The sequence below is a fragment of the Capsicum annuum genome, unplaced genomic scaffold (genome assembly GCF_002878395.1).
Source record: "Capsicum annuum cultivar UCD-10X-F1 unplaced genomic scaffold, UCD10Xv1.1 ctg1489, whole genome shotgun sequence".
Lineage (NCBI taxonomy): Eukaryota > Viridiplantae > Streptophyta > Magnoliopsida > Solanales > Solanaceae > Capsicum > Capsicum annuum.
The window spans coordinates 3663144-3687696 of record NW_025820303.1 but is presented as its reverse complement, the minus strand read 5'-3'; the positions used below and the strand labels follow the sequence as shown (position 1 = coordinate 3687696).

The 24553-nt window shown below is 31.1% G+C and overlaps 1 long non-coding RNA gene across 2 annotated transcripts; it reads left to right on the top strand.

The window, feature by feature from the left end:
- Window positions 1-15402: 15402 nt before the first annotated feature.
- On the top strand, window positions 15403-16227 carry LOC107852406. 2 transcript variants are annotated; one of them, XR_007049055.1, is made up of 3 exons: window positions 15509-15752; window positions 15819-15886; window positions 15966-16227. It is a non-coding gene; the product is annotated as an uncharacterized LOC107852406 (long non-coding RNA). The 2 variants fall into 2 exon arrangements; XR_001669417.2 differs by having other exon boundaries at window positions 15403-15886.
- Window positions 16228-24553: the final 8326 nt, after the last annotated feature.

Genomic DNA, 24553 nt, shown 5'->3' with positions numbered 1-24553 from the left:
TATTTTTTTGTTTTTTTGTTGTTTGTAAGTAAAACATGTCTCCCAAAAGAAAAAAATGTGAAAGTGGATTAACTTCTGACCATCTAACAAAAAAGGCTAGAGTATTGAGGAATTTGGAGGAGCTTCCTGAACAATCTTAGTCAGGGAAAAGTGAAGCTGGGAAAGATATGAAAACAATGTTGTGGGAGGTGGACAAAGGTCTGTAGATGGTGACGAGGAAAATAAATGTGGGTAGGAAGAAGAAGAAGAAGAAGAAGAAGAAGAAGATAAAAAAGTAAAGGAAGAAGAATAAAGTGAGAAAGAGGATTATGATCAACATGATGATAATGCATCACCAATGGGGTGTGAATTAATATCAAAATCCCAGCATGAGGCTGTCAAAACTATTAGTATTAATAGGTTTCAAGTTGCGATGCCAATAGATAATCCTGCAGAACTAACTGGTGATTTTGTACTTAAATGTCAATTGGGGAAACCTTTTGATGACTTTAGGAAAACTATGAAGAATGAAAACATAGACGAACTTTTTAAAAAGAGCTTCTTTGGACACTTTTTTGCGCCCCCTGAGGACCACACTACCCATTTCCAAATGAGCATGGTATATGGTCTTCTCAAGCTTAGGATCAAGTATGTGGGGGATGATAAATATTCAAAGAAGGGGGGCAAAAGTATGGATGAAATCTAGATCAACTACTGTGGCATACCGGTTTGTTTTGGCTTGAAAGAGTTTGCATAGTGATAAGCTTGAGATGCGATCATCCAGAAGAACCTCTCATCAAGGAAACACCCCACAAAAGGTCCAAGGCAAGAAGGACAAGAAAGGTATTGTCCCAACGACTACCCACCAAAACCAACAAATGCAAGGAAAAAATAGATGGGTTTTTGGACATTGATGGATATGGGTACATAGCCAATAAATTGATAAAACATCTCAAGGATAAAAACTTATCAAGTAAGTACAAGGAGCAATTGTGCTTAGTTTGATTTGCCCATTCTGTTATATTGGTAAAAGATGTCAACAAAGTCATAGAAGATGATTTATTGAAACTTACAAAGGATTTTAAGAAATTCAACAATTATCCCTGGGGATATGACAGCTACAACTTGACTATCAAATATTTAGCTATCCCCAAAGATGATCACATTATATGGCTTTCTTTGGGATTTCATGGTAAATTTAATCATTGTTTGCTTATTCATCCATTAATTTATATTGAATAATTATTATGACTTTTTTTGGTTGCTTCTCATATATATTTTTTAGCCATGGGCATTTGAAGCCATTTCTCCCCTCTGAAAGCAGGTCAAGGATTATCTGGATGAAGTTTCTCATCCAAGTATCCTTAGGTGCTTGGCGGAAAAAAGCAATACAAGAATTAATAAGGCTGATCTCTTTAATTCTCCGGATGATGCAGTACGTCTTCTTTCAAGTAAAATAATTTGACTCAAATAAAGATATTGAAATAGATGTGTCATCTATTATGATAGATGGGTTATCTGTTGCAACAGATTACCCATCTACTGTGTTTGGTGCAATAAATGGGTAATCTATTATGACAGATGATTCATATTTTGCATCAAATTACCTATTTGTTGCTTTGGTTCTTTGAACCAGCTCAACAGATTACCCATCTACTCGAAATTATGCAACAGATGGGTATTCTAATTCAACATATTATTAATCTGTTGTGACAGAAAAATTAGTTATTGCGATAAAAAGATCGTCTATTGCATAAGTTGTCTATGTTAACATGTAACCCAACTGACTTCAAATTATTATATGATTTAAATGTATCCATCTTTTTTATAGGTTGTGCATCTATGAATCGTGCCTACGGAGCAGGAGTTGGAGATGACTTCTTTTATTACTAAGTCTAGTTGATACAATAGTAGACCCAATAGTGGAGTTAATAAAGAAGGAATTGGCTGGAGAAATAGCCATAAGAAGAGCAGTTAGGCAAGTTCAGTCTAATGTTGAGGCTCTTCATGACCAACTTACTGCAACAGATCTAGGTGTTTTTTCTAGGTGTGTTGCTGGTGGAGTTATTGATGTTGGTGGCAGGAATGCTGATGCTGATGTTGATACTAGTCTTGATGATGAGCATGTTGATGCTCAAGGAAAAATAAATACTTTTGAAAACACCCCTTTCACAGGTCCCTCTTGCTCTTACACAGGTCCCTCTCATTCTTACACCGGTCCCTCCCACCCTTATAGTGGTCTCTCTCACCCCTCTTCATCCTCGTGTTCTCATTTTAAATATGAAGAGTGCAAGGACAGATAGGATAAACTCTTTGAAAAAGTAAAGGCTATCACTAAAACTATCGAGGAATTAAAATCGAAGAGGGGTTTCATACCCTTCAAGAAGGTGAGGGAGCCATATACTCCTAGAGTGGCAGTTAGGAGGAAAAAAGAGCAATTAGCCAAGTACTCTCTAATCAGAAATAAAATAAAATTTCTACTCCTCCCTCTCCAAAAATTGTTGAAAGGCAGGGGCTATTGAAGAAGGTGGACATATACACAGAACTTGGTGACAAAGAGAAAAGAGATCTGCGATGGGCCAAGAATACCAAGTAACATTACCCAATGCATACCATTTTCGCCCAAGACTTCAAGAGTATGGAAGATATGCGTATGTCATACATGGACAAGGTAAATTTACTTTTTCTAACTTAGCCTTCTAATCTACTCCATGAAGAAGAAGCTATGCAATAGATGTATCATATGTTGTAACAACTGTGTATTCTGGTGCAACTGGTGGTGGTTTTGTTGCAATATATTACCCATCTATTGCATAAGTTACGTTAGATGGGTAATTTATGAACAGATTCAGAGAACCCTCTGTAACAGATGGACCATCTATTGCATCTTTCTACTATGTTTTCCTTCTTTACAATTACTAATCTATTTAAAAATTGACTTCTTATATCATAGTATGTTGAAGAAATTCTCTGCCTCATAAGGGGCAGTCAATTAGTGCACACGGAAGCTTATGATGTTGCCGATAGGATAGTGGACCTCAACTTTTACAAGAATTTCAAGGATAGGTATGATGAGCTCACTAAGCAAGTGTCAACTCCCGTTGGCCCGGGATTTGATTTGTTAGTTTCTGGATTCCAATGGGATGAATAAATGATTAAATATGTTAGAAGGGAGAGGCTATATCCATATGGCAAGAGTTGGACCAAGACAAAGAGAATTTTTGCAGTCACAAACGTGAACATTAAATATTTTTTAGCTCTTGAGATACTACTCGAGGAGGGAAAGATAAAGATTTATGACTGAAACTTACTTGCCATCGAGGAGGTCGATTTTTTTACCCACATTCATCCACTGTTGGATTTGTTCCCCAACTTGTAAGCTGATAGATGATTTGCCAATGAAAGTGCTGAAGAAGCAAACATAGGATTTTCAAGGTCAAAACAAGGACATGGACCTTCAAAAAAATAAAACCGTTGCTGCGTGTGGGTCATACGCGCTTGCATACATCGAATATTTGTTAACTGGCATAGAAATGGCCGAGCCAATGACCTTTCTATGTGACAATATTGTGGCAAACGTGCAAGAGGTTTGGGCTTATGGGGTACTAACTAGACGCTTGAAGCCTGTGTATAAATAAGAATATGTAGAACACAAACACCATAACAATTTTTTATTTCAAGTCAATTCACTTTACATATAGTGACAATTTTTTTTGTCTGATGAAAGTTAAATTTTTAATAATGAAACAGATTGTTTGTCTGTTGTAACAAATATTCTAACTGTTATGACAGATAGTTTATATGTTGCAATAGGTTGGTCATCTATTGCATTATGCCAATGTTTCTATCTAAGTCTATCTGCAGCAATAGTGGAAAGACCTGTTTGATAATTTCCAATATATGACCTATATATTGCAACATATGTCTAAATCTGTTTGATATTTTCCAACAATTATGCTTGAATATCCATGTGCTCAACAGCACCAAACCAGTAAAAAATACACCACCATGAAAATTTTAACAATTAGGCTTGAATATCCATGTGTCCAATAACACCAAACATGTAGCAATAATGCCAACAAGGTAGTATCTTCTTGCTCAATTTTGTTTCTCTTCAGAAGTCTTGACTTTCTTCAACAAGCCCAAGATTATACGATTTTCTTGTGAAGGGTGTCATTCTTTATACCAATCAAAGTAATCGCATCCACCCAATTTCTATAAAAACAAGACCACAATTACAAAATAATTACAAGTCAATAATTAATCAATTAATTAAATAAAAAAATATTACCTTTGAAATCTTACAAGTAAAAAACCTATGACCTAAATTTTATTGAGTCCATGAAGTATTCAATAGAGCTTCATGGCCACACTTACAATATCAAAAATCTTTATCATAAAAAATTGTGGAAGATGAGTTCGACATTGTCAAGCTCAGTTGGAAAAAATGTAAAAAAGATGAAGAAAAATCAAATATAAATAATTTAAAGAATTTGGATAGTGAAAAAAAGACGATGAAGAAGAAGATTTGGGAATTTAGGGTTAAATTTTAAGAAAAAGATGAATATATAAGACAATGGGGGGAAATAACTGTTGGGGCCCAAATCAGACGCCAGGTCAGCAAAAATGGGGGTTCAACGCACCTTGGATGCGTGAATTACACGTGACCTACCAACAGGAAAAAAAAGTGTCAAACTGACACATTTGATGTTCATTTTAGGTGTTTAAAATGAACACTGTCTACTTGAGGTGCCAAGGTGAAAGATCGACTTTAGGTGTCTATCGATGGGTTCTGCCTTTTTTATTTCAAGTCACTTCACTTTACATGTAGTGATAATTTTTTATGTCTAATGAAAGTTAAATTTTTTTATAATGCAACAGATTTTCTATCTGTTGTAACAGATATTCTACCTGTTCTGACAGATAGTTTATCTGTTGCAATAGGTTGGCAATCTGTTGCATTTTGTTGATGTTTCTATGTAAGTCTATCTATTGCAATAGTAGAAAGATCTGTTTGATAATTTCCAATAGATGACCTATATTTTACAACATATGTCTAAATCTATTTGATATTTTCCAACAGATATGTCATCTGTTGCAACAGATACCTTATCTGTTGCAACAGATACCTTATCTGTTGTTCATTTCAATTAATAAGTCCAAATTCAAGGATAAAATAAAATTCATAGACAACATAAAATAAATTGAAGCCTTCAAAAATTACATAAAATAAATCAATAAATAAATAAAATATACAAAAATTATTATGAGTACAGATCTCAATAAATAAATCAACAATTTAAGTTTTTATGCCAATAATTCCTAAGGACGGGTGAGGTTATTACTTTGGCAGACTCAAGTTATAAAGATCTACTCAATATGAACAAGTTGTTCTTCATCCGGTGCTATGAAATGCGGCTTTGATCGTCGTGGCTTTTTAATGTCGCTTGCATACGGTTTCTGCGCTTTCACTTATCCATATTTCCATAAAAAGAGTAGTATATTGTCAATGTTGTTCAATAGTAACTTTTACTGTGACATCCACCTGGAAATCCAGAATTGTCAATGTTAATCACAGAGATACAAAAAAAAAGGATAACTCATCTATTTTAGCAAATAGATTATCTTTCTGTTGCAACATATGGATCATCTGTTTGGACAAATTAAAATATAAGGAAGACCTGTATTATAATTTCCAACTAATTAATCATCTGTTGCAATATATGACTCATCTGTTTGAAAAAACTGAAATAGTATGGAGTCTTGATTTAATTTATCCTAACAGATAACCCATCTGTTGCAGCATATAGGTCATCTGTTGGTACAAATAAAAATGGTACGTAGAGATATTTTATTTGCTAAAAAAGACATTACATATGTTGCAATATATACTGCATCTGATGCAACAATTTAGTCAACTGTTGCAATAGATGTATATATATTTTTAATAATTTTCAGCAGATGTATCATCTATTGAAACAGATATGTGTCTGTTTGTTAGTTGGAACAGATGTTATATATTCACCTTCTTTAGTTCATTCTGCTCTCCTGTGGGCCTTGTACATTGCTCAAAGTGCAACACAAAGACAGCGAAGTTGCAATTTCGCTTTTTTAGATGCTTGATAATGTCTTGAAAATTACTTTCCTTCTCCTCTTAGCATTAATCTCCAATGGAGTGAATGGATTTGAAAGCCTCTTTAATGGAATCACACCTCTCTTCGATGTCAATTCCTTTACAAAAGAAGTTAATGTCTTAATAACATTAATCACTACATCATGTTTTGCCTTGCAGTCTTGACATTTGCAAGCAAAACATTCCCTGGGAGGGGCAAAATCTACATAACCAATATGATCATACTCATAATGGTTTATTTTAAAAACTGTAAGAGAAGCATCATTAGCCCCAACAGAAGCACCACTCCACCACCAACAGCTCCACTACCACAACCATTATCAACAACAACAAGCCCACCCTCCAAAATTATTTTTCTTCTGATGGTTTTTTCTCCAACAATTTCATTTTTATTTTGTCAATGACCTTAGGGTCCGATAAAGTTTGCACAGATGGTAAAGTAAGAAAAAATATCATCTTCAAATCTCGATTGATCGAAACAAGAGACGGATGCACAATCTAACATAAATCAGTACATTTATTAGAATGATGATTAGATCATTCAAAAAAAATATTTAATTGAAATAAAAACATAACTAGAATTAGACTTACTGTATCCTTTGGGGGGTGAAGATATCAAAAAATTTTGCATTTTTATCAGTTTTGGCCGACAACCATCTCAGGATTTTTAGACATGAAACTTCTTTCTGGTAGTTCATTTGTTGTCTCAAATAAGGAATGGCTTCAAACGCTCAAGCCTATAAAATAACACCGACAAATCAAAAATATTATTGAATAAAAAAATAAATCATATCATAATAAAAGAAATATTTACCATGAAAGCCCATGAAAAGCCATATAAGTTGACTGTCTTTGGCATTAATGGAGTCAACAAATATTTGACAATCATTTTGAAGCTTTCATAACCCCAAGAATAGTTGTTAAATAACTCAAGATCCTTGGAGAGCTTTATTAAATCAAGTGGTATGTTGTTGTTAACGTCTCTTGCCAAAAGAATATTATGTACAAACCAAACCAAGCACAATGATTATTTGTGCTTCTTTGAAAGTTTTTTTACCTTTCAAAGCTTCTATCAAATTTTTATTTTTGAAGCTTGGACCAACAAGGGACACCAAATCTTCTCGATCACTCGATTTATATTTTCCTTTTTGGGGTGTGAGGGGTACTTTTTTGGGGTTAGAATAGGTATAACTTGAGAAGGAAAAGGAGAATAATATTTTAGTCCAGTAATTATGGCAAACTCCTTTCAATCAAACCTACGTACAAGATTACTTGTGGAAATCAATTATGTATGAAAACCTGGATAAATTACTGGAGTTTATGTATGATTAATTACTTGTGGATAATTACTTATGGATAAATTACTTGGTTAAGATGGCTGACTTAACCAAGAAATCAACAGTTAAATCTGTGGCACCATTGCACTGTATTCTCACAGGATAACTATCAATGCTGAAGGTTTTGACCAACTCTTTGGTGAAAGGGATATTAGCATTTGGATCATCTCTTTTGAAATATTCCTCCTCCCCGTATTCCTCATCTTCTGCTCCTGATTGAGATAATGCTTGTAAAGCAAGCTCATAGTGTGGTGGATGTAGCCTAGCTTCTTTACTTTTTCCTTTACTTGGACTTGATTCGGGTTTTTTTCTTTTGAGAGCCATATTATCTAAAATTAATAGGAACATAAAATAGATTATAATTGATTAATGTATCATTAAAAAAAGATAACAATAAATCTAACATGCACAACAGTAAAAGAACAGTTACAACAGATCATACATCTATTGCATCAGGTAGGTTATTTGTTGCAACATAGAACTAGTCTGTTGCAACGGATGAGTAATCTTTTGAAACAAATGAATGTTTGTGCAACAGATCACACATTTATTTCAACATATGAGTTATCTGTTGTAATGTATAACTAACATATTACAACAGATGAGTAATCTGTTATAATATTTAAAATAGATCACTCATTTTTTGAAATAGAGGACTGGTCTGTGCAATAAATCATACATCTGTTACAACATATGAGTGATCTTTTGGAACAATTATCAATGATCAATATTTTTTAGATTTCTTCCAACAGAAGGGTCGTCTGTCACGATAAATGAATGATCAGTTTGAAAAATCAAGTCTTGAACATATCTCGTTGGAATAGTTGATAGGATTTTATCCAACAGACGGTTCATCTATTGCATCAGATGTCTAATCTATTGCATTATATTTTTAATTCAATGTTCCTCTATTGCATCAGATTGTAAATCTTTTGCATCAGATAGTTAATCTATTGTATTAGATGGTTAATCTGTTGCATCAGATGGTTAATCTGTTGTATCAGATAGTAAATCTATTGCGTCTGATTTTTAATCAGATGGTAAATTTGTTGCATCAGATTTTAAATCTGATGGTTATTCTGTTGCATCAGATTTTTTATGCGATGGTTAGTCTGTTGCATCGGATGGTTAATCTGTTGCATCAGATGGTTAATCTGTTAAAGAAAAAAATAGTAGCATGATTTTGTTCAATAGAACAACAATAATATCACCATTTTTACCAAGAACAAGAACAAATTAACCCAACAGCGAGCGCAACACCAAAAATACAAACATCGTTGTTTTGTTTGTACGAACACAAACAACAAAAATCAAACTTTAAAAATGGAACAAACAACAAAAAAGCATATTGTACTCCAAAAAGAAAAGAGAAGAAATACCAAAAATTAGGATTTTATTCGGACCGCATTTCAAATTAAAGCAACAAATATTGAAATTGTTCACCAATACTAGAAGAGAAGTTGACTCAAGTTCTTCATTTTCTTCAAAACTAAAAAGGCCATAATTTTTTATCTATGAAAGAAGAAAAGGGACGATGAAGAACTCAAAGCTATTGTGGTTGGAGAGCAAGGTTGTCACGTCGATTGAGGATTGAAAGTCGAAAAGGAACTCGAAACCCAACTATTTGTCACTGGAGGTTGAAGTCGTCGGAGATTGAAAGGAGAAATTTGCAGAACTGTTGGTTGGGAGAAACTGTCGAGAGAGAGAGGAGAGACAGTTGATTTGGAGAGAAGAGGGGTGTGGGTTGATTTGTATTTTTTAAAAGATTAGAAAGTTTTAAAAATATTAATCAAGTCCTCAATTAACTTAATCAAGTTTCCTAATTATGTTTGACCCTTTAAGTTGGTCAATGTCACCAATCCTTCATTCAAGACTTAAATGACACCTTTTCTTCAATTTTCTCAAGTAACATACCAGAAGTACAGGTCGAGAAAGTAACAATTTTTGTAAAGTTAGAATGTTCGATCATCTATTTATTAAATTAATGTAATCACTGATATAAAGATAAGACCTCCTTATTTTTAATTAAAAGCTTCTAAATTTAAAACTTTATGTATGAAAAAAAAATTATTAGAAATTATCTTGAATTACTTGAGCCTCAGTACGAAAATTGAATGTCGAAGAAGAAATCAAAGGAACGTGACTCGCGTCAGAAATCTCACTTAATTTCCAAATTCAGAACATTAACTTCTTTATTAAATGCACTCAACAAATAAATACACTAAACAAATGTATCTACCTCCTTCCTTTTTTCTTCTTCTTTTAATTAACGTTAATATAATAATGATAGATTTCGTTCATTAATGAGTTCCCATAGAGCAAAGTTCAGTAATTTATTCCTTTCCTATTCTATGTTACAACATTTATTAATTCAACCTTTATGTTTCCTAACCAACAAATTAAGTATAATTGAGGTACTGGATGTTTGGTAAATACACTATGACTAAGCAAAACATAGAAAATAATGAAGATTCTTATATCGTCTATTATAAAAAATTGTCTTTACCATCAGATATATTATTTTTAACGCAACTTCTAAAGTTTTACTCAGAAAATTAATTCGTATCGAAATGCATTAAGATATAGTAAATCACTAAACATAATCTTATAAATTACTTGTACATTTTCTAACATTGTTTTCATAGTTAATAGTGTATGTCATCCCTAAAATCTCTATTAAATATATACTTGTAGGAATTTTTCAAAATACACTAAAACTTCAAAAATTTCTAAGATGATTACATGGAATACCCTTCAAATTTCGTACATAAAAGTTGTTTTTATGATCAGATATTCTCCTAACTTATAAATGGCAATGAAGCCAATCAAATTGCGTTAAAGCAGACATGTTGACCTACTTCTATTTCGACACTTAAAGGATATTTTGATAATTTTGAAATTGTAATTGGAGCTAAATTGATCAATTAACATGCTAATATCAATACACTTTTCTCTATTCTTCTTCAAATTCAAACTAATGCCAGTTGAGTCACAAAAATTGAATTGCCATGTTTGATTTCACTTCTCTAGACAATAGGAGATGTTATAAATTTTTGAATCTCGAAGATATTTTCTTTCAAAAAAAAAAATTGCTCATATTTATATTCTTTCTTGTGCATAGTTGATTGTGAGATTAGATTTTTGAAAAAAGCATTCAATTTTTCTATTGAACAATATAATGGGGGGATTTAATCAACTTTTGATGTCCTTATCTTCAGAAACCAGTAAATGTTTTCTTAAAGAGGAGCTTAGGGTCGACCGAGGATATTTGTGTAATTTCACCTGATTATCTACTACATTACCTTGCTTTGTGGGTGTACTTCCATACAACACGTGTTTTTATTTCATATTTCAAAGACACACTGCTTGTACGCTAAAAAAATCGAAGCCATTTCACTTGTTCATCACTTCGTCTTTTTGCTATGCCTCCGTTCATCATTATCTTCTCCTAGGTGTTTTGCTTTGGTTTTGAGATTAGATCTGCACTGCTGCTTCTAATCTTCCATGGGAGATTTGCCATTTTTTTACATGCTTAGGAAGAGCGGTAGATTTCTTATCCCTGCTTTATTCTTCAGACATCACCATGTGTGATTTATATAAATAAGTTTAGAAATTCTTGAATTCACCAAAATTTAAAGATCATAGTTAAAAAATTATTTTGTGATCTAACTATAATAAGTATATGATCGTCATCGTATATCTGATTTGTCAGATATAGAGAGGTGATGAAAGTGATGATTAAAATTAAGGAAAAAGTAAATTATTTGTGTAATACATAGAGCCTATAGGACAGCTATGTCGATACTCAACCTCCTCCTCGAGTAAGCATTAATGAAAATATCTATCACGTATAGACTTTAAGGGTGCGGTGGTCTAATCATCGAGGTAAAGTTGGGACCTAAAAAATCGAATAGAACAATATATAGACAAGTAATTAAATTTCTTATGAGTTTCAAGGTATTCCTTTAATTTAATTAAGAGTTAATTTATCATTCAAGGGGAAATAGACTACACAAGAATACAATTTTCATTGATCTTGTTATGTCTCTTCGTTGAACTAATTCTCAATGTGCTTATGGGAGAAGAAACGATGATGTTATCTGGGGAATAAGAATTCCTACGTAATTATATGTTTCTTCAAAAGTTTTAATATTACCTAATGTTTCTACTTCTTGGTGTTTTCTTCTAATGGCTAAGTACTTTGGCATATCCAATTAGGTGACTTGGGTAAGTTGTTGAATTTTGAAAAGTTCTGAACTTATATTTATGCAAAATCACTTGATCGTATCAAGTCAACTCATTATAATAAATACTCTGCATCGCAATTGGTCCTTGGTCATGAGCCAAAGATTGCTTATCTATGAATTTTTGAATGTGATGTATATATACCGGTTGCACCATCACATTGCACTAAAATGCACCCCCAGAGAAGGTTAGAAACATATGTTGGGTTCGAGTCACTCTCCATAATTCGCTACCTTAAATCATTGACGGGTGATTTATTTACTGCTTGATTTGCAGATTGTAGATTTTATGAAATAAATTTTTCACAATTAGGGAGAGAAAAACATGAACTCAAAAGAAAAATTACGTGAAAAGTTTTATCATTATCATATTTTGACCCGCGTACCCTTGCATGTGAAAGTGAGGTCTAGAAGATAATTTAATTATAGAGACTAGCAAATCAAATTCCAGATGCATTTACTTATTTGAAAAGGATAACTAAGTCACATATCCCTGTAGCGAATGCTCTTGTCCGAGTTAAAGTCCCAAAAAGATCGTCTACTAATGCCATAGTTTCTGAATCTCAAATATGTCTGAAGCGTGGTAGGCCATTGGGTTCAAAGGAGAAAATTTTAGTATAAGAAGCACGAAAAATGATAAAGATAACATTGTAAGAGAGTCTCATGAAGAGACTCAAAATCTGATTAATCCTGAAATTTCTGAAGAAATCATTGAACCCGAGACTCAAGTGAATGAAGAACTTACAATAAGTCCTATTAGTGATGAGGTAAATTTAGAGCGAATATTATGATGGATAATATTTTTTCATATAACGTCACACTAAATATTATGCAAGACAATGAGGACCTTGAACCTCTATCTATCGAAGAATATCAACGAAGAAATGATTGACCAAAATGGCAACAAGTGATTTAATCAGAACTGAACTCACTTGTTAAATGGAAGATTTTTGGACTTGTAGTTCAAACCCCAGATGGTGTAAAACTAGTCGGTCATAAATGGGTCTTTGTGCGTAAATGAAATGAGAGAAATGAAATTATAAGATATAAGGCATGTCTTATTTCACAAGGATTCTCTCAAAGATTCCGTGTCAATTATGAAGAAACATATTCACCTGTTATGAATGCAATAACATTTTGGTACCTCATCGGTCTAGCTGTACATGAAAATCTTGATATTCATATAATGGATGTGGTTACATTTTAGCTTTATGGCTCACTTGATAATGAAATTTACATGAGAATTTCATAAGTATTAAAAATTCCTGAAGCACATAGTTCAAAGTCCCAGAAATTATATTCAATCAAATTACAAAGATCATTATACGATATAAAATAATCAGGGTGTATGTGGTATAATTGCCTTGTGAGTACTTGATAAATGAATTTATCCTTGTATTTTTATTGAGAAAACGACATTAGAGTTTGTTATACTTGTTTTTTATGTTGATGACATAAATCTCATTGGAACTCTAGAAAATGCTCAAAAGACAATTAAATATCTAAAGAAAGAATTTGAGATAAAAGATCTTGAAAAGACAAAACTTTTCCTTGGCCTGCAGATTGAACATTTATTAAACTACCTATACCAAAAAGGTTTTGAAAAGACTTTACATGGACAAAACATATCCATTAAGTACTCCAATGTTTGTTCGACCACTTGAGGCGAGTAAAGATCTATTCCGGCCTCTAGAAGAGGGTGAAGAGATTTTTGATTCCGAAGTACCATATCTCAGTGTTATTGGTGCACTTATATATCTTGCTAATGCTACAAGGCCTGATATAGCATTTTTTGTTAATTTGCTAACAAGATATAATTTTTCTCCAATGCAAAAACACTGAAATGGAGTTAAGCATATATTTAGATATCTAAATGGAACTATTGATATGAATCTATTTTATACTAACAAAGCTAGTGCAGATCTTGCTAGTCATGCAAATACAAATTATTTATCTGATCCAGATAAAATTCGATCTCAAATAGGCTATGTGTTTACATATAGAGGTATTGCTATATCATGGAAATCTATAAACTAGTCCATCATTGCTACTTCTTTAAATCATGTTGAGATAATAGTTATTCATGAAGCAAGTAAAGAATGCATATGGTTGAGATTGGTGACACATTTTATCAAAGAGATGTGTCCTAAAGTTCGATATCAAGGTAGCCACAGTTCTATTGAAGATAATGCAGCATGCATAACTCAATTAAAGGAAGACTTTATAAAGAAAAATAGAACGAAGCACGTTTCGCCAAAGTTGTTCATCACACACAATCTCCAAAAGAATAGTAATATTGATGTACAACAAATTCGTTCAAGTGATATTCCTGCAGATTTGTTTACTAAATTTTTACCAACTTCAATTCTTGAGAAAATAGTATACAAGATCAAAATGCGAAGATTAAATCATTTGAATCGGGGTTTTCACCAGGGGAAGTAAGAATACGTGTTGTACTCTTTTCTTTCTTAACCAAAATTTAACTAAGTTTTCCTAGTAAGCTTTTTAATGAGGCATCACTCAAACGCGTATTCAGTAAATTTTCTTTACATGAACATTCAAGGGGAGTGTTATGAAGGCAAGTGTATGTCTATGTGTCAATAAGTTTTAATGACAAGCAATTCCCCACTCCTTCGTAAATAAGTTAGTTGGTCATCTCATTTTGACTATAAATAGCTCTATCTATATTTACTACTACTATTATATTAGCTCTATCTATATTTAGAAAGACTACTATTATATTAGCTCTATCTATATTTAGAAAGAATGGTGATTACTACTACTATTATATTCTCCTTTAGTATATTTTATCTTTTATTACTATTTTAGTTAATTTTATAACACATATGAAATATTTACACATTGTTGATGAAAAATACATACTCTTAAGTAGATCATTTCCTCTAAAGACTCAAGCTACATTCTGAATAAGGAAAATTATTGGTTCCGTGTATGAAGAAAACAATTCCGCTATCAAACAAATTATTTTTGGCGTGATCGCTGATGATCTTTTCTGAATACTGATACATGTCAAAATATATTAAAAAATTTTCAAATACTACAATAATCATATAACATATTCGTATATATTTACTCCACACATAAAAATTATTTTTATAATCAATATATGTGATTTATTATTCAAAATAGACAATTTAAACTTGACAAAAGTACAAAAGGTAACTATATAAAGTACTGGCATAAGACACAAGTAAACCACCCCCTCCCCCTTCCAAACAATACTCAAAATTTCTATGACATATCTAAACTTTACGTAGATTCTATTATTTTTCTAAACTCATTCCTTTAGTATTTTGTGCTTCTTTTGTATTGATGTGGCCGTAAAATTAGCTCAAAAAAGAACATAAAATAGTCTGCTACTTGACATTTACATCAACATAATAATACTGGAAAAATGAGCTGAAGGGATAGTAAAATCCTGGTAAAGTTTAGATGTGTCACTTTTTTTTTAAATTAAATTTTTGATCTACTTATGTTTCAAATATTACAAAAAATTCTAACTCTCTAAACATATTACAAAAATCTCAATATATACACGGAATGCTATGTATATGTCGGCTATATTATGTATATTAATAGAGAGAGTAAAATAATTTAAAAAGTGAGAGAGAGTATAATTACTTTTGAAAGAATTGGTATTTATGTTTTTTTTTTTTCCAAGTATCCCCACAGTTGACAGCTTTGAGACTAAAATAATTAAAAAAGTGAAAGAAAATATAATTACTTTCAAAAGAGTTGGTATTTATATTATTTATACTCTATTTATATCTCAACAAAACAAATGAAACCCAGTTTTTACATTGAAGGCCCAAAGTTCGAATAAAGACCCGGTCCAATAAAAGAAGATGGAGAGTTTCCTAAAACAAATATCTAGCCAAGAGTAGTCAATACTTATCTTCACCAAGCTCCGCCGCACTTGACTGATGTTCTCCCCAATCTGGATCCCTCATTTCATCTTCTTCCTCCTCTGGGTGACTCACAAGCTCCATCCTTGTGTCTCCAAGAATATCTCAGCTCAAACTATCATCTTTGCCTTTGGTAAGGTATCAATCTTTTCCTTCATTTGCTTTACCTACCATTTACTAACACTCTTCAAGATTTCAGGTGGTCGGGGTTTCTTATCCCCACAGGACTGTTGTTTAAGATGCTGCTAGCCCAATTTGTACCATTTTGTAAGTTCTTCACCACCACATTGCGTATTTCTTCCCCACTGTATAATTCTTGTGTGAAAGTGAACTCATGTTGCTGCAGATGTCAGCTCTGACTGGACATGCACTTTAAGTTCCAACACAAATCTGGCGTATTGCAGTGGGAGGTTCCCTCTACCCCTTTTTTGGTGAAGTATTTTTGGTAGCTAAGGCAACTTGCTCGGTGTAGCACAAATTGTTTGTCTTTACTTTGACAAAACCTCTATGTTTGTGCTTGTTGTTATGTCGTACCTCCTTGGGATTGTAATTATTGGGACCCTTTCTGCTTATCTTTATGTCAAGTATCTGCTCCTTTCTCCTGTTTATGCTACTGTTTGCTTTCATTGTTGTCTGATGATTTTGCGTGTCCTAATCCTGAGGTTAGGTCTGTGATTTATCCATGTTGATGAGTTTTCTAATGGTAGCTGGTAGCTCAGTGAAATTATACTACTACTTTGTCTGTTGTAGTTCTATTACTTCATTGGCTAAAGCATCTGCAACTAGGTTTCCTTCCCTGAAAGTATGTGTGACCTCACCTTGCACAACACCAACCTTGGACCTTATCCCTAAAGTATTACATATACCTTTATGACATACGTACCTGTTTTGTAAACTCTCCACTTTCAGGTGAAATCAGTATTGAGGAAGAAGCCACGTAGAAGATGAAGCAAAAAAAAAAGGGAAAGTAGAAATGAAATTGTATGTTAACCAGACAAAGTTTGTCGCACGATAAACAGAAGACACCTGTTGTACTTGTCGGCAAACGTTCTAATCCTTTGTCAGGTGAATCTAGTATTAACAAAGTGTACCAGGCGATAAAGAGAAAACAGTTGACATACTTATCAGGAAACGCTCAAATCCTTCGTCAAGTGAAATTATTAACCGAACAAAATTTGATGCGCGATAAAGAGAAGACACCTCACATACTTGTCGGCAAACGCTCGAATTCTTTGCAAGGTGAAATTATTAACCAAACAATGGTTACCGCACGATAAATAAGAAATACCAAACATACTTATCGGCGAACACTCAAATATATGTAATCCGTAATATTCTTCTCCTAAATAATTAAATTCTAATTCAATATATTGAAGATAATGCTTTCTAAAATGAAGAAAACTTATATCTAAAGTTCAAACTAACTTTAAAAAAAAAAAAGAAAAATTAAAAGATATATCATATTTCTGTACCATAATTTCATTCTCAAGAAAATTTGTGAAAGCAAACGAACAAACAAGAAAGGAAAATATTTCATTTGGTTTGGCTTTTAACGAAGAAAAGATTTTGACACCCTTTACCTATTGACCGTTTGATAGCTGATTAAAATTATATAAATATTAATAATACATATATTAGTTATATAATTATTATAGTTAGCAGATATTAGTTATTTTATCTTTTACTTGATCTACACAAGTTAATATATCGATCTTTCCATAACTTAAACGTGTAGTAGCTATGCAGATTTCTAAATTATAAAATCAAACATCGTATTAATTTTACACATGATTCAGTGGCAGATTCAGAAATTTGATGAAAAGTGTGTAAATTTTCTTCTCAGTTGTGTTGAGGGTGTACAAAACTAAATACACACTCATAATAGCTAAAATTTAGTCTATATACACAACATAATTTTCGACAAAGATGTGCACCTGATCATCCTTTAATATAGGTGGTTCTGCTCATAAATTATGAATAATTTATTTTCTAACTAACTATTAAACATTATATGACTTATGCATAAATTAATGCATTAAAAAAATTGTCTTTGCGATCAAATATATTACTTAAGACAACCTTTAAAGTTTTTTTTCTCAAAATACTAACACGTGTTAAAATGTGAGATAAGGTACAAGTACTAAACTCTACATCAAAGTTGTTATAATACATCTAAATTTCACGGAGATTCTATTACACCCCTAAATTCATTTTTTCTGTATTTTGTGCTTTTTTTTTTGTGGGTGTGGCTTTCAAGTAGCAAATGTGCCGACTTGACAACTATGTCAATACAAAGAAGCATAAAAATACAGAAAAAATAAGTTTGGGGGAAGAAGGAGTAAGGTAACAGAACCCTCGTAAAATTTACGCATGTCATAATGATTTTGGATATAGTTTGAGAAGGTTCTTGTGTCTTATCTCTTAAAATGCACTAATACTTAGCAATATTACACGCAATCAAAGTACATTATTAAAATTTAACAAGTTACTAAAAGTAACTTCAGGAAATATTTACGTATTCTCACTACTAAAAACTTCACTATTAGCTACCAAGGTAAGCGAGGGATAAATTATATGTAACTATTGTAAGGGCCTTTGTAACGTTATCCCTTGCACAAGTCATTTATTTTAATTTTTTAATTTTTTTGAGAAAGTAAAGAGGGACATCCCTCACTAAATTATGATGATAATAAAAAGTTAATAGTAAATTAACTATAGGTAGAGAGTCTCCCTCGTTAAATAATAGCACATAAATTAATATTTCTTTTAAGAAAATAAAGATTATTATTATTATTTTTGGTTAGTACCAACAATGTATTAATAAAAAATAAATAGAAATGAAATATAAGTTACCCAAGGAATCCTTCACTAAATTATGATGATAATAAAAATCCGATATTAAATTAACTACTGCGAGAGACTCCCCCTCGCTAAATAATAACACATAAATTAATATTTCTTTTAAGAAAATAAAGATTATTATTATTATTTTTGGTTAGTACCAACAATGTATTAATAAAAAATAAATAGAAATGAAATATAAGTTACCCAAGGAGTCCTTCACTAAATTATGATGATAACAAAAATTTAATATTAACTGAACTATTGTGAGAGACTCTCCCTCACTAAATAATAACACATAAATTAATTTTTTTTTTTGAAATAAAGATTATTAATATTATTTTTGGTTAGTACCAACAATGTATTAATAAAAAATAAATAGAAATGAAATGTAAGTTATCCAAGGAGTCCCTCGCTAAATTATGATGATAATAAAAATCTAATATTAAATTAACTATAGCGACAGACTCTCCCTCACTAACTAATAACACATAAATTAATATTTTAAAAAAAATTAAATATTATTATTATTTTTGGTTATACCAACAATGTATTAATAAAAAAATAAATAGAAATGAAATGTAAGCTACCCAAGGAGTCCCTCGCTAAATTATGATGATAATAAAAAGTTGATATTAAATTAACTATGGCGACAGACTCTCCCTCGCTAAATAATAACACATAAATTAATATTTTTAAAAAATTAAATATTATTATAATTATTTTTTGGTTGGTACCAACAATGTATTAATAAAAAATAAATAGAAATAAAATATAAATTACCCAAGGAGTCCCTCGATGCGACACATATAATTACTTATGATTTTTTTTCAATGGAGCAACGGAAGTATCTCACTAAATTAAATATGTAAAATTGAGTATTTCATAAATACCTATATTAAATATTTACTAAAAAACAATAGCAATGATATCAATTGTTTGATCCCTCGATAATTCCTTTAAAACTTTTTTTTCTATTCTTACTATTATATTACATTACTTTCTCTTATATATATATATATATATATATATATATATATATATATATATATATAATATTATAATTAAATGAATAGCTTAGATAGTGATAATTAAAATAAGTAGAATATTTTAGTGACATTTTTAATAAAAATTGATGATTTATTAACTTATAATGAGTGTGTCACCCAGAGACTTAGAATCTGCAGAGATGCCTCTCTTTGGACCATTCATAAGGGGATGAGGTAAACTTTTGGTTTGATAGATAGCTACCAAACACTCCTCCTCTTAACAAACTTATCCATGGTCTCATGCCTAGAAATGCTTTTAACATTAAATTTTCGGACCTTTGGAGTAATGGAAACTGGGATTTCTCCTCCCCCCCCCCCCCCCCTTGAAATCCTCTCTACTATCTCCCAAACTATCCAAGACAACTTCTTCCCTACAACCAAAACAACTGGTGATTACCCAATCTGGAACATCACAGGCAATGACCTCTTCAGTAGTAAGAGCATCTACAACTATATTCACTCTTTAGATCACCACAAACCCCACCCAAAAGACTTTAGCTGGATCTGGGCTCTAAAAATTCCCAATAATTTTAAGCACTTCCTCTGGTTGTTCCACCATGAAAGACTCCCTTGTAACATAACCCCGATTAAAATGGGAGTCCCCATTCACTAAGCTTGTGGTAGGTGCAATAATCCTTTAGAAGATCAAGCCCATATCTTCTGGAACTACCAGGACAATAATGATATTTGGACTCCCTTCTTACTCAAGTTTCCATCTATCAATGTTGTCATCCATCAGAGCCATACTCACGACCTTCTTCAGACTATCATCAATTGGTCCAAAGGCAAGGTTTTTGATAACTGCACTAACTTGTAGGCCCTCCTTATGTTTTGTCTTTAGGAAATCTGGAGTTACAGGAATGATAAACTCTTCAATAACGCAACTAACCATCCCTCTTTCATCAAAGCCTATGGTGCACCTCTCATGTACTCTTACATCCTTCAAATCCCTCAACACCACTTTAATTCTGAATTGGAAACCCCCTCCTCAAGGTGATTTCAAACTTAACACTAACGGATCGTGTTTGGTAAATCCAGGAATTGGGGGTACAGGAGGAGTGATTCGCAACAGCAATGGGAACTGGGTCGTAGGCTTTCACAAAGGCTACGCTTCTACTACCAATAATCATATGGAGCTCCTGGCTCTTCTTGAGGGCCTTAAACTCACTGAACAACATAATCTTATTCCCATTGAGATAAATGTAGACTCCGTGCAAATCATCTAAATGCTGAGTCAAGGTAAGTTACACTATGATCCCATTTTGGATGCTTGCTGGTATGTGCTGAGAAAACTGGGGAGCCCAGCAGTAGTTCATTGCTTTCGTGAACAGAACCAAGTTGCAGACATCATGGCAAAAGAAGCAGCTAGGAAACAAGTTTTTGGAACAACCAAAGTTTTTGTATTTCCTCCTGTATTTACGCTAGAACATGTTTGGCCAAACATATTAGGAACTCAATCTGTCAGAACCATCAGTTCATGTACAAACATTCATGAATCCTTTATTTTGGAGCCCGATCATGATTTGGCTATATCTGTAACTTAACTCTTTGATTAGTTAATGCAATCCCTATTATCAAAAAAAGATTGACCATCTTATAATTTGACAATTACACTAAGTAGATTTGCACTATAAAATATTATTAATTAATTTATTTATATGTCAATAATTACAGTAAAATAGGAGTGTACCTTCAATATATTCATTAAAATAATATCGATTTATGAACTTATAGGATAGTTAGACTAAATAAAATGTATTAATGATTTTTTAGAAACTAGTTTAGTTGCACGTGTAACGCTTGATTATTAAATTATTTTATCTATTGAGGAGATTTTTAATAAAGTGTAAAAGTTTAAATCACTTTTTCAAAAATCTTTCACACTTTAATATAAACATAAACATATATACATATATATTTTACCATTAGAAGTTTCAAGTGTTTGATGAATCATCACTTTTGCATTTGTCATATAGTACCTCTTTCCCTTGTTACCACAAGTTGAGTGAGACACATCAATTTGAAACCTATTTGTGTTACGATTATTTTTCTTTTTTTTATTTAAAATTTTTTCTTATTTTAAAAGTTAAATCTTTATAAAATAATTGATACATTTTTATTGCGTACTAAAAACTTTTAAAAATATGGTACTTCTTAAACTTTTCTTCTTCTAACGGTTTTATATTTATTCTAGATTTTTCAAATCTTCTTAAAATCAAATTTAGTTAATTTAGAATTATTAAACTAATGGAAGAGTATTAACTTTCATTAATTTTGATAACTTCTAGTAAGAAAAGGTTTTACCATAATTACATTTAATTAATTTTTAACTCTTAAGTATTATTAAAAAAAAGTGAAAAGACGATTTTTGTCTAAAACAAAGACTTTTAATGAAGGAAAAAAATTCAAACAATATTTTTAAGTTCCTTCATACTTTTAATATATTATAAATATAAATATAGATATAAATATTATTGATCGGTTAGATTATACATTGACAATTATATTGACTGTAAGTACATTAGTGATATCATTAAGAAATATTAGCAAATAATGTATTTACATACTAGGGAGGCAGGCCCCATGTTAGCACGGGCCCAACATCGATTACATTTTAAGTATTTTAAAGTTAAAAAAGTAAATACTCGAAATTTGACACCAAACAGATGCTAAATTGTAAGTATGTATGATAGGTTGAGAGACATTTTTAACTGTTAACTATTGTAATTTATAATATTTTATATGTAATTTTTAAATAATATAAGTTACTCTTATTGTCTAAATTTTTGTGGCATTGAAGTCAATTAATTTTTAAAATAATTTAAATTTTTAATTATTGTGATTTATAATACTTTTATTCTACCCCTATTTACGTATTTTTTTTAAATATAAAATAGATTTAATTTTTTTTAGATATTTTAAGTTTTTAATTACTATAATTTATACTAAGTTTTATGTAATTTAAAAATAATAAATGTTACTCTACTTGTTCAAATTTTTGTGGCATTGATAGTCAATGATTATTTTAAAATGACTTAAGTTTTTAATTTTTATGATTTAAGTGGCACAATGCTTAGATGATCATAATAATTAATTAGAGGTGATCTAGTAAAATTAGCAGTTTAGCAAACATGCCTTAAATGACATAACAATTACTACAATTAGAAGTGATATAACGAATTTACTCTAAAAAATATTTGTGAAAAATTTAAGTGAGACTCGTATAAAATGTTAAGTTAATTTAAAGTATCAAGATTTAATTTACTTAAAATATCTAGATTTAATTTGTTATTTTATTTTTATATTACATTTTTATTAAATATTATATTTTATTACTTTTTTTATTTAAACCATATCAATTTTTTTTTTTAAAATTAAAGTGGGCTGTCAGCCCTTTATTAAAGGAAAAATTACATGAACTAGCAACCTTAAGATATTAATTACAATTTATAGCAATAGTTTTAAAAAATTACAACTAATAACAAAACTAGCAATATTTTACCTTACATTGGAAAAAGCGCGTGACATTAACCCAACTTTTTACCTTCTCCTCTTTTCACGCCATATTTCAATTTCAGTTCCCTCCAACTCTTTTTTTTTTTTTTCAAATTCCGTTTTTTCTCTCTAAAACTTGATAAACTTTGCATCCAATTTTTAAGGTAAGATTATGTTTCAATTAATGCATGTTATGTTTTTCATATAATCTCTTTTATTTGTTTTATTGGCGTTTTTTTTTTCAATTTTTCATTCTTCTTCTTCGTCGTCTTTTAGGGTTTTTTTTTTTTTTTTTGAATTTGTGTTTAAATCTTTGATTTTTCTATATAATGGCACAACATTCAAAGGGTAGTTTTTCAGTTAGTGCTAATAAATCGATGGATTTAGTTTCTGCTGAACTTCCATCTTTTAGTTTTGAGTTAACTCAAGATGAAGTTTTAAACTTTTGTTCTTCTAATATTCAGGCTAAGGAAGGTGTTAGCAGTGAAGGAGGGAGTTTGAAGCATGTAACAACCCGAAAAATATTGTGGAAAAAATGAAACGAAAAGGTTTGAAAAAACCTTCATCCCCAAAACCCCCCAAAATACAAAAATCAGTGAAAAAGACAAATCAAGATGAAAAAGGTGAATATAGTAAAATTTCAAGTCCCGTTTCATCTGATTTTGAATCTGAAGAAGAGAAAGTGGAGGAGGAATGTTTATTTTGTATTTTCTTGAAAATATGTTCATAGATGTATTTTCTACATATAATTTATTACGTATTTATTTATTTTTTCTGTTTCTTTATATTTGAAATTTTAGTATATGTTGTGTTGTTAAGGTATGAAATTGTAGCCCCTAATTATATGTATTTGTGATATTTTAGTTTCTTGATATGAAATTGTAGCCCCTAATTATATCAATTTTTGTGAAATTTGTAATTTGTATATACTTGTTGTATTCATAAAATACATATCTATATGTTAATTGTAATTAGTTGTATTCTGTAAATACATAAATCTCACTCGTTTGACATGTAAAATATAGATATTTTTTTGTTTTGTTTACTGTTAGTGTATGTGGTTGATGTCAACTTGTATTTTTTTATTAATTTGATTTAGATAAAGTCATGTACTTTGAATGTTTTTTTGACCTAGTTATGTATAAATAAAATACATATGACTTTCTTTTTTAGATTTTAATTTAGGAATAATGTAAATTTAAGTTGTATTTCATAAATACATGTATATCACTGTTTTGATATATAATTGTATTTTTGTGGTGTATAGATTTTACGTGATCAGATATACATGGCAAGAGTATTGCCAAAATTTGCTTCACATATAGGATGTCATTGTGTCAATGACATTGAACATCGCATTAAGTCAACTTTAACGAAAAATCAGTATAATATCTTTTGTAATAATAACATATTTGTTGTCTTCATGAAGAAAAAGAGTTTTGTTGTTCAAGCGCAGTTTGGAAGATGTATTATGTCGCTTGAGACTAAGAAAAGCACTGCAAATGCCATAGTAATTCGTGCGAAGGGCACAAATCTTCATTTCAGTCCT